Here is a 10,622-nt window from a genome sequence, read left to right as displayed (position 1 = left end):
CAAAAATTCAGAGACAGATGGGTTATTACTTGCAACCTTCACTGCAACTTCAGACTCCTTACAATAGATGTTAGTGGCTATTGGAGAAAAAAATGGTCACGCCATCTTCTGTTGTATTCTTAGCCATTTCAGAATTACCACAGGAAAATATTAATTTTCTAACATCAGCCTGCAAATCCACCGAACTAGTTTCAGGAACAATAGATGTTAACATTGGAACATCTTGAGTGGGACTAGATGTAGTGTTCGCAACGCCTATGACACTAGCAGTAAAACTTAGAGCAAAAGTGACACTCGCAGTGACTGTTGGAGCAGAAACACCCACATCATTCTTTCCCTCTGAAAATAGAGCCGTCTTCAGCTTTGGAGAAAATTCAGTAGCCTTTATCTTTACTTTCGAAGTAGCAAAAACGTCTGCATTAATAGCAGTATCTGACATTGGTTTGAGGACATGATGAACTCCTTTGTGCACAAATGAATAATGATTGGAACGACCACCATGTGTTGCATCAACATCAAACTGCCATGGTCTTCCCAACAACAAATGACAAGCATTCATAGGAACAACATCGCAGTCCACAGTGTCCATGTAATTCCCCACTGTAAATTTTACTCTCGCTCTATGAGTAATTTTCAGCGTGCCACATTATTCATCCATTGCATGTAGCGAGGTGTAGGAAGCCTCCACGTAGACAAGGACAAGGCATGTACTAAATCTGAGCTAATAGCATTAGTGACACTACCACCATCAATAATTAATTTGCATACCTTGTCATGGATTTTGCACTCTGACTGAAAAATATTGGAACGCTGCCCCCTTCATATCAACGATTGTGCCATCACCACACACCTCATGTAACATCAAAGATAAACCATCCAGAGCATCATCATTAGATTCTGTAAATGGTTCACTATTTGCTTCACCACAAGAATCTTCACAAACTTGCTGCTCAAGTGTATCAGAAACACTAGCATTCATTGGGACATTTGCTTCAACAATGGATGTGGCTGCAGGAAGATCACTAGGCAATTCCAATATAGCCGGCTGGTGAGTAGAAACATTCTTCTCAAATTGTGTAGCACAAGCAAATTCAGAAGCAATCATATAAGAACTCCCACTGCTTGATAATATATTCTTCTCTGGCTCAGGAGGAGGAGCAAATCGTCGTCGTAGGACCTCCTTCATTTCATACCAAGAAGTACAATAGTCATCACCATGTTCTCGTCGCAAACTCCACAACCATAATGACACATTAGGAGAGAAACTTTGCTTTGCCAAATTTGCCAACTGTTCTAATGTCAATTCACCAATCATATAACAATTGATAATAGTATCCTCCCACTTATAGTACTCAGATCGAGAAGTTGTTGAATATAGTGTGGGCACAAACTCAGCATATACGTCCAAATCATAAGAATCCATCACCTCAAACTAGCGCAATGTACCATGAGCAACCCAACAAAACTGATACCACTTGATAAGGACATGCTTATGATGTCCGAATAATTGTCCCAATCTTTCACGGTACATATGCTATAATTTCTAAATAGAATATTCTCAATCTATGGATAAATTTCAGCAACTGAAAATTCTGTCTAAGACAAACGTGAGCAGCAGCATAGCAATTCTATAATAAAGTCAATATAATATTCAGGGAAATAGATGTAATCTCCTTCAGCTACGGCACCAGACTATTTCTTGAGATTAAAATAATCAGATAACTCAAGAAAGTACCGAGATATACACGATAGATCAAATTCCACCAACTGCAATATCAATGATAAATTAGAAATCTGAGCCAATAAACATTCACGCCAAGACCGTGCAAGTATTATATAATTTAATTATTGGCCAAACCACCGCAGCTCTATTCCTCTTGATGACCTCAGGAAACAACGACAGAAGTTCCGATGTGGATCAATTTCACAGACGTATTGACCAAGCAAGATGATAATCTAGATGGATAAATTGACTTGATTGGTCAACCAAAGACAACATTAGCAAGAATAGAATAATCGGCTCACAAACTTGTGTTAGTTGCAATCCGATCAGCTGATAATTCTTCCACCCACGGCCACGACGAACCATGATCAGAAGATGGGGAACTCCAAGAATTCCAAGTGACGCACCCGAGCCGTTGCAACTCGATCACGTGCTCCACACAAATCCCACAAGGATTGGCAGGATAGATGAGAGGAGACGTCCTCTCACTGTTCGTAGGAGAAACTCTAGACAAAATACTCAAAACCAATCTGGTCCCCTACATGGCCACACCAGCCCTATTAGAAAGGCACGCATGCCCTTGACTCAGGTCCCACCAGCACAAGTACACGCAGGCACCTAACATATTCGGACTACACTTTCCATAATTAAACTAACTAGCACCCTGCGGAATACAAACTCACATACATGGATATATAATATAATATACCGGCCAGATGACTAATGACATGATATCCTTGCAGCACTTCAAAGCTAATATAGATATAGCACCCATAATTAAGTTGGATCTGCACCTGTGATCTCGACATGCAGGGAGCCAATATTGACATATTTTCCTGTCTTCATCTTCTCTACTTTCGTGAGAAAATTAGAACCCATAAAAATTCCTTTAGTTAGCTGGCATCTGATAGAACATAGTCCTTGTTTCTTGCAATGTATTTCATCGGAACAAAGTGTTCCAAACTGAATATTAGGATACTTCAAAATATTGCCAGCTCTAATATTTGAATCGTCAAAAATAATTATGGCATCCATATCTGAGTTAACTTGATGAACCTTGGGCTCATCAGATGGGATCGACAAACACCTTCATGAATTTCTTCCATTAGAACCTTTGCCCCTTCTTTATCAATGCATTTGAGCAAAGCTCCATCAATCATCTGAAAATACAATTCTCCTTCTAATAGCACATATTTGACTGCTTGGAATCTGACCCTTCTATCTGAAACGACCAGGGTTTCTGGAAGGAGAACCCGAATCCCTGTATCATCGTGATAGTACCTGGATCAGTAGCTATCACATACAGAACTCGTTTCAATTAGATATCACAGACATACAATGATGAAAACCGTTACATGGGTTCAATTATTACATAACTCAGAGAGTGGTGGTACGAAATCAGAGTACAAGCCCCTTGGGCTAAAGAAAAAAAAATCAGAAATCGGAAGCGGTAGCTGATCTTCTGGGCATTCTCCGTCTTGATGCTTGTTGACATTTCCTAGCGCAATCACTAGGAATGGTTAATCCTTAGCAACAGCGTCAGAAATGCCTGTTGGCAGTCCTTAGTGCAATCACTAGAAATGAGGGCGCCGAACCCATCCTAGCAACTGCACCCAAGGGGTGCCACTCTCGTGGTATAATCAATACGATTACAGATGGATCCGCAAATGCACGGATATACCATTGTAGCATTTCACCCGGAGAGTAAGGGTATCGTTATTTATTTGTGTCACAAAGGACGGCAGCGGCAAAGGTATTGTACTCAACATTAACCATGACATTGTGCCTCAAGCAATAGGCAATACTCTAACAGGGGTAAGTACAGATAAAGAATAAGCAAGGGTAATGTGACACAGCACACATCCACACTCCAAGAGGAAGGAATAAAGGAGAGAAACTATAAAACAATGAACTACTCTATCCTACCTCAAGTCAACTGGAGCTTAGGCTAGGTTAAGTGTCCTAGTGCTTCTATCCAAAGCTGGGGTCATGTTAGATCATGGTTAGGACTGCAGGTGCCAGGAAAATGGGATAGCTGGGAGAATGTCCCGCACCAGAGTACATCCAGTCCTGTTACCTCTTTGCATGAACTCCTACACCGAACCTGAACATCGGGGAGTACGCTAAATGCAATACTGCTGTTACACCGGACGAACAGGGCTATCACCACCTTCCGTCTACCCCAGTCACACCATGGAGCACGGCCATATCCGAAGAATCCCGCATACCCGAGCACCACGCTCGTGTATGAAGTCACTACTCTAGTGCCCCCAGGTCTCCCACCCTTCGGATGGACGAGTAAAACACTAGAGCAAGCCTGAAAGCACAACGAACCTCTATCCGTACCCAGATCATCTGGCCTAACCAAGACCGTAGCATAACTTATGAACGAACTAAGCATGGATTGATAAACTATCAAGATAGCAAAGCAACCATGGCAAAACTCTATATTATGAATAGAAGTCTGACAAATCAGATACAAAGCCATACCAGGAGCCGAGGATTGCTCAACGACCCCGAGGACGACTTGCTCGCTAAAGAGAACTAGCCTAGCTCCACTATCTATCTAAGAGAGCAAGAGAGAGGGGAGCCTTCTTGGAGAGAATGGAATGAAGTGTGTGTGTGTGTGTGTGTGTGTTGAGGGGGGGTGGAGAGAGGCCCTATTTATAGCTCTAGAGGTCGGTTTCCCACCAACACACATATGGAAGGTGATCAGGTGCCTTGGCAGCCACTCCTCCTCGAAGTGCACCTGGTCGGGAACCAGGCCAGGTTCGGCCGACCTAGGGGGTCGGCCGACCCCTCCTAGCCGCCTCTCGGCCTGTTCTTCTACTGGATGGTATATTCTTTGATTCTTATCCTTATCCTCTGGTGCATATTACGTGGAGGCCCCATTTCCTCTGACATGTGGGCCCTCTTTGTAAGGGTGTGACACCGGATGTGATATTCTGCGTAGTTATATGGTGTCTGCTGTGTGTTTTCGTCTTATTCCGCTCCTGCTCATCTGAAATGTACAAAACTCAAAAACAACTGTGGTGCGAGGTTAGTGATACAAATATGTGAGTAAGACATGTAGTTTTCCTTTATTATTCAGTATAGTTGACGGGTGAAAATGGCACTTAAGCACCATCAACAACTCCCCCAAGCTAGCCCTTTGCTCATCCCGAGCAAAGTTTTAGACTTAGGTTGTTGATCAGGAGTTGCTACAATGTCGCATTCCTGACTTATGCCCAAGGCACAACCGAGTGTTCTTACCTTTATTCTGAATAAGTTGGCCTTGTTCGCACCTTTTACCTTACTCCTGTGGGGCTTATAGCATCATCCTCATCTTTGGCGGTTGAGGGTCAGAACGGCTTGTAGAGTACAACTTACCACTCCTTTGTTCAACCGTCAATCCGGAGGTTTTATAAAGTTTTTGAAAAGAAATTTTGTAAGTTCCTCGGGAGATCTCTCGGATTGCTCAAATGTGTTTCATTCCTCACCAAGGCCTTTTTATGCGCCTTTTTCCATCCTACTTCTAGTGTCTTCTTTTTGGTGGATCTGTAGGTATGGAGGATATAATGGCAAACTTGCTTCTCATATTTCGCTAAGTCAAAGACCGGATCCACAAGAGAAACAAGTCATAAGCCTCGATCAAGATGTGCAAGTGTGTGGATATTTTTGGTGAATGATGGATGAAACTCCTTCATATGAATTCTCTCTCCCTTGGAATATTTTTGGTATGGGCTATATATATATATATATATATATATATATATATATATATATATATATATATATATATATATATATATATATATTGACATGCCTTGTGGGCATGTGGCATATCTTCTTTGGGCATGCATCTTTTCTTCTTCTTTTTTTTTTGACTTGCCTTGTGGGCATGTGGCATACCTTCTTTGGGTATGCATCTTTTATTTCTTCTTTTTTGTATATCCCATACATTATAACGATAACTTTGCAGAGAGATAGACATGGTACAACATAGAGTTTTATTTGTGGGTGGATGGATGTACTTGCTATCTTCCAAGTGTAGAAGTATAGCATGTGAGTGGACGTGTACGTGATCTTGATCATGGGCGTATGAAGTGATTCTCTCAAAGGGGTCACAATAATTTGACAAAGCTCAATGAGAGGACAGGTTGCATATGTGAAAAGGCTTTTCAAACTTGTAACTCATATGGCTCTGGATGGGAATTACATATCACCGAGGAACTTTATTTTTGTATTTTTGAAAAGAAATACTCCGGATATCAAGCATCACGTAGGAGAAGATCATAGCAACTCTTTTCAGCCATATCATAACCCACAACAACCTAGATTCGAATTCTGCTTTTCACTACCCACAAGTTTCAAGCTTAAGGTTTGAACATCTAGCCACCAAACTCAGAACTTAGGGAGAGCACAAGGTTGTAACTAGGCATATGCAAGGAACTAACAGAGCAACTATTCATCATCTCAACAAGGAAAAACTACACATGCTTACTACACATACTGGAAAGCAAGTAAATATTTTTGGGTTTTTAAAGGTTTTGCCAATTTTTATTTGATTTTAGTTATGCAAATTTTTATGGATTTTCATAATTTTGCAAATTTTTGCTTGGTTTCATGCAAGGTTTTGAAAGCAGTAAAGATAGAGTTTGATACAAGGTACTTCTCATGGGGGTCCTCCCCCAAGCTAGCTTCAGGCTCACTGCTGTTGGTTGGGATTAAACCCAGCCCAACGGTAGTAGGCCCTCCACTCCTCCTGGGATTGCTGCTGTTGCTGCTCCAGGTTGCGGATTCTCTCGCCTGTGTATCGCTGCCTGTTTTGAGTTGACTCGATGTGCTGGCCCAATGACTCATCGATGTTGGTGGTGCACACGTTCAGCTCGCCCATCTGCCGAGTCAGAGTGGTGAAGCCTTTGGACGAAGTTGTACGTCGCGGGGGACCACTAGAGCTAGAACTGGTGGACCGGTGCCCTGAGGCCTGCCGTGCCCACTCGGTGGAGCTGGCACTCTGCCATGATGAACCTCCAGCCTCATATTACTATGGTTGAGGCTGAGCTTGCTGCTGCATGAACTCCTCTATTCTGGCCCTGCTTCTTGTAACCCTGCCAGGAAGACCAGAAACACTATGCCTACGGCTCTCCTCTTGTGGAACAAGAGGGATGGTTTGCGAAAAGGCAGTTATACAGATGATACCCCGTATTTGGCAACGGGATTTAATTTGCATAACCAAGCGAAAAGAAAATCAAGGAGTCATCCGGGCCTTTCTTGAGTATGTGGCCTTGAACCAAGTACGCCTCATCGATCATAACACGGGACTCCTCAATGAAGGAAACGGGGTTCCCATCTAAGATTCCCATGTTTGATGCGATGCGGGTGATCAAAGAAGTGCATTCAATAGGACCCGTCATCCAAAAATTTGTGAGCCTTTGCTTAACCATTGCTTGTGCGGGGGAGATTCAGATTTTGTTGACCATGGCATATAATATCATCAACTCATCATTCCGCACTGGTCGTGGATCATCTCTTGGAAAGAGAGTGTTAGCCACCCACTTGTGCATCAAATGAAGAGTCGGATTTTGAATGTCATTGCACCGAGGTGCAAACTTTCCATGAACAACTTGACCCAAAATCAAACCCCAAAAATCATGTCGATCAAAACCACGGCAAGCTTTAGCATGGGAAACTGGCAAGCGCATGCTAAAACCCAAGAGGTGACTGAAATTTCTCTAATTAAAATAGCGTTCAACTCCAAAAAGTCGAAAAGAAACACCATCATCCACCTCCCGAAGAGTGCAAAGAAATTGGATGGTGAGGAGACGAGAACCATTCTCCTCAACGGGCACAAAACCATCCCATCCAACCTCATGCCAAACACGAGCGAAGTCAACATCCATACCTGTTTTCTCGAGAAGGTCTGGGTCGAAAGCTCTGGTATGACCAAAGCTTCGATTCTTGATCATGGCGTAGACTTGACGCTCGCGGTCATCTCGCAAGTCAAGGTACGGTGCATCATCTTCATCTATCTCCATGTCCTCGGCTTCCGGGTATGCAGCTTGCTCCTCAAACTGTTCTTCTTGTTTGTCTTGCTCATAATCCATCGTAGTCGGTGTTGGTGGAGGTTCGGGGGAATGATGAGAGCTTGACTCGCCCTGTGAACGGGACGAGCCCAACCTCGTCATCCTTTTGAGAGCTCCAGAAATCTTCCGCCCTGCACCTCTCATGCTTGCAACAAGAACGAATGAGAACAACTCGATTCGGGTTACGTTAGTGAAATGAAAATGAGACTCTTACCCGAAAGTTGTTCTTCCAAATGCGTAGACAGTCTTGCAGCAAAGAAATGAGAGAGAGAGTGCTCTTGCAATCAAACTTGAGCCAAAATCCAAAGGAAACCCGAGCAAGAATGTGTGAGAGGGAGTGAGAGCGAAGAGAGTGAGCATGAGAGCTCATCACCCCTCTCTCGGCCTCTATTTAAAGAATCTGGGCGAGTGCACCCGAGGAAGAGCCAGGCACAACGGTCAGGTAACCATTGGAGAAGGTGGGGCCCAGGAGCCGTTGTCCCTGGGTCGGCCAACCTGTGGGGTCGGCAGGCCCCAGGGTGGATCCCTGGTGCCCCCCCTTTGGTCATGTGCTTCCTCAACGGTTAAAAACTTTGAAAATATGGTGCACGGCCAAAAGTTTGCTCGAAAAGATGTCCAAAATATTTTTCCCAAAGGATTTTATTTTTGGTTTTTTTGTAGAAGGGGAAGAGTGCTAGAAAAATTCCAGCATGCAGAAAAACAATTTGAAAATTTCAAACATGCAGTGGAGAAAAACAAATATGGTGCAAAGAAAATGTTGAAAAGCGGAGAAAGCAAATATGAGATAAATACCAATTTACCTTTGGCAAGGGCGCGTCGTTTAAAGTCCGATGTGCACGACTTTTCTCCATCGTTCTTACCATTCAGTTCGTCCTGGAGAACTGGATGAGGCCGAATTCTCGACCTTCCGCCATACCTTCTTTTCCTTCTTCTTTCTTTTAGGTGCGGAGGGTCATTGTTCTGGCTGGGGTTCTGGTGCACCCCAGAGTGCTTGCCTTCACTGTCTTGTTGGATCATGAAGCGCTGCTCTTCCCTTTTCTTAAACCTGAAAAACATGTCCTCCCGTCTGACATGGAAATGGATTTCTCCCTTTCCGACATCGATCCTTGCCATGGCAGACCTTAGAAAAGGTTGCCCAAGTACGAGGTCGACTCCGAGGTCGCCCTCCATATCCATTACCACAAAGTCGGCAAGGATAAAGGAGTCTCGTACTCGTACGAAAATGTGTTCGGCTATCCCTTCGGGATACCGAATGTTGAATCTGCAAACTGTACGAGCATGGTTGTTGGGGAAAGAGCAAGATAATCAAGTTCTTCATATACCACCTTGGGCATTATATTTACGCTTGCCCCCAGATCGCAAAGGCATCGCTTGAAGTGTTTGATGTAGATCGAGCAGCTGATCATGGGGACCCCTAGATCCTCTTGCACAGCTGCCACCATGCCATCCCAAATGTCGTTCCTTGGGGGATAGTACCTACCTGCATGGTTATTGCATGGTGGCCTCCGGGACAAGTTACCCCATCCGGTAGACACCATGCTGACATTTTCAACGAGAGACTCGGGTTGCCCCGGGATCTTCCCGCTCTCAGCAGCAGGTAACGAAGCAGCAATTTGTGCAAGCTGTGTTTTGATCATTTTGTTGAAACTTAGCTGGGTTTTAAGAGTAGAAGACAAAGTTTCAAGCTTTACATTTAAACTTTCCAGGGATTTATCATTGGCCAAAAGCTTTTTATTTATATTTTCGTTGATTTTAACTTGGCCAAGAACAAGTTCTCTCAAGGGAGGTTGGTTTGAATTGAAATTCGAATTATAAGATGGATTATAGTTATTACCTCCCTGGAATGGTGGATGTGACTGGTTCCACCCCTGGCCTCCTTGTGGTGGACGGTACCCGTTGTTATTGTTATTGAGGTAGGCGCAGTCTTCACGGGTTTCGGGGCAGTCGTTCCCCAAATGTCCATCGTTACCGCAGACTTCGCACGTGAAGTGCGAACCCATGGCGTAAACAGGAGCATGGATCAGTTGTTTGCTCCCTTCCTCCATCTTCTTGATTAGGAGGTCTAGCTTCGCGGCAATCATATCCGTCTCTTTGACGGTATGCATGCCCTTCATACGGGGTTGGAGTCGTTCATCGCTCCACCCCTGATTGGAGACCATCTTCTCGACCAATTCTTTTGCTTTGGCGATAGTCAGGTCGAGGAAGGCTCCTCCAGCAGCAGCATCAATGTTGGCTCGAGATGTCGTTGTGAGCCGGTTGTAGAAGCTTTGCAGGACGAGCCACTCGTCCATGCCGTGGTGAGGACAGTCCAGGATATATTCCTGCAGCCTCTCCCAAGCTTCTGGGATGGATTCCATCCCCGTCTGCTGAAAACATGATATTCTCCCGTGCAGAGCATTTGTTTTGCCCAGTGGGAAGAATTTTCCGAGGAATGCCTTGGAGCATTTGGCCCAGGTGTTGATGTCCTTTTCTTTATAAAACCACTGTTTTGCCTTCCCCAGGAGGGAAAAGGGAAATGGACGAAGCTTGACAACATCGGCGGTGACACCCCGTATGACAACGGTGTCGTAGAGCTCCCGAAAATTCTGCAAATGTGCATTTGCGTCCTCATTTGGCTTGCCACAGAATGGGATAGCCTGCACTATGTTGATGAAGCTTGATTTCAGCTCGAAGTTCACGTCCCCGACATTGATGTTGGGGCCAGTGGCCACATTGTCGGTGGAGGGGACGGAGAACTCGCGGAGAGTCTTTTCAGCCATAGCCTCAAGAACATGTGGTGCTTCCGGAATGGGTTCCTGTGCTGGGAGGATAGCGAGAGGAGGAACGACGCGAGG

General features: G+C 44.4%; 1 non-coding gene across 1 annotated transcript; it reads left to right on the top strand.

Annotated features, from left to right (window-relative positions):
• The first annotated feature begins 10,077 nt into the window (after nucleotides 1-10,077).
• On the top strand, nucleotides 10,078-10,186 carry LOC120701695. Its single transcript, XR_005686252.1, has one exon. It is a non-coding gene; the product is annotated as a small nucleolar RNA R71 (small nucleolar RNA).
• Nucleotides 10,187-10,622: the final 436 nt, after the last annotated feature.

Source organism: Panicum virgatum, chromosome 3K, assembly GCF_016808335.1.
Source record: "Panicum virgatum strain AP13 chromosome 3K, P.virgatum_v5, whole genome shotgun sequence".
Classification (NCBI taxonomy): domain Eukaryota; kingdom Viridiplantae; phylum Streptophyta; class Magnoliopsida; order Poales; family Poaceae; genus Panicum; species Panicum virgatum.
The sequence above is the reverse complement of the archived record's forward strand: the minus strand, read 5'-3'. Positions and strand labels throughout refer to the sequence as shown.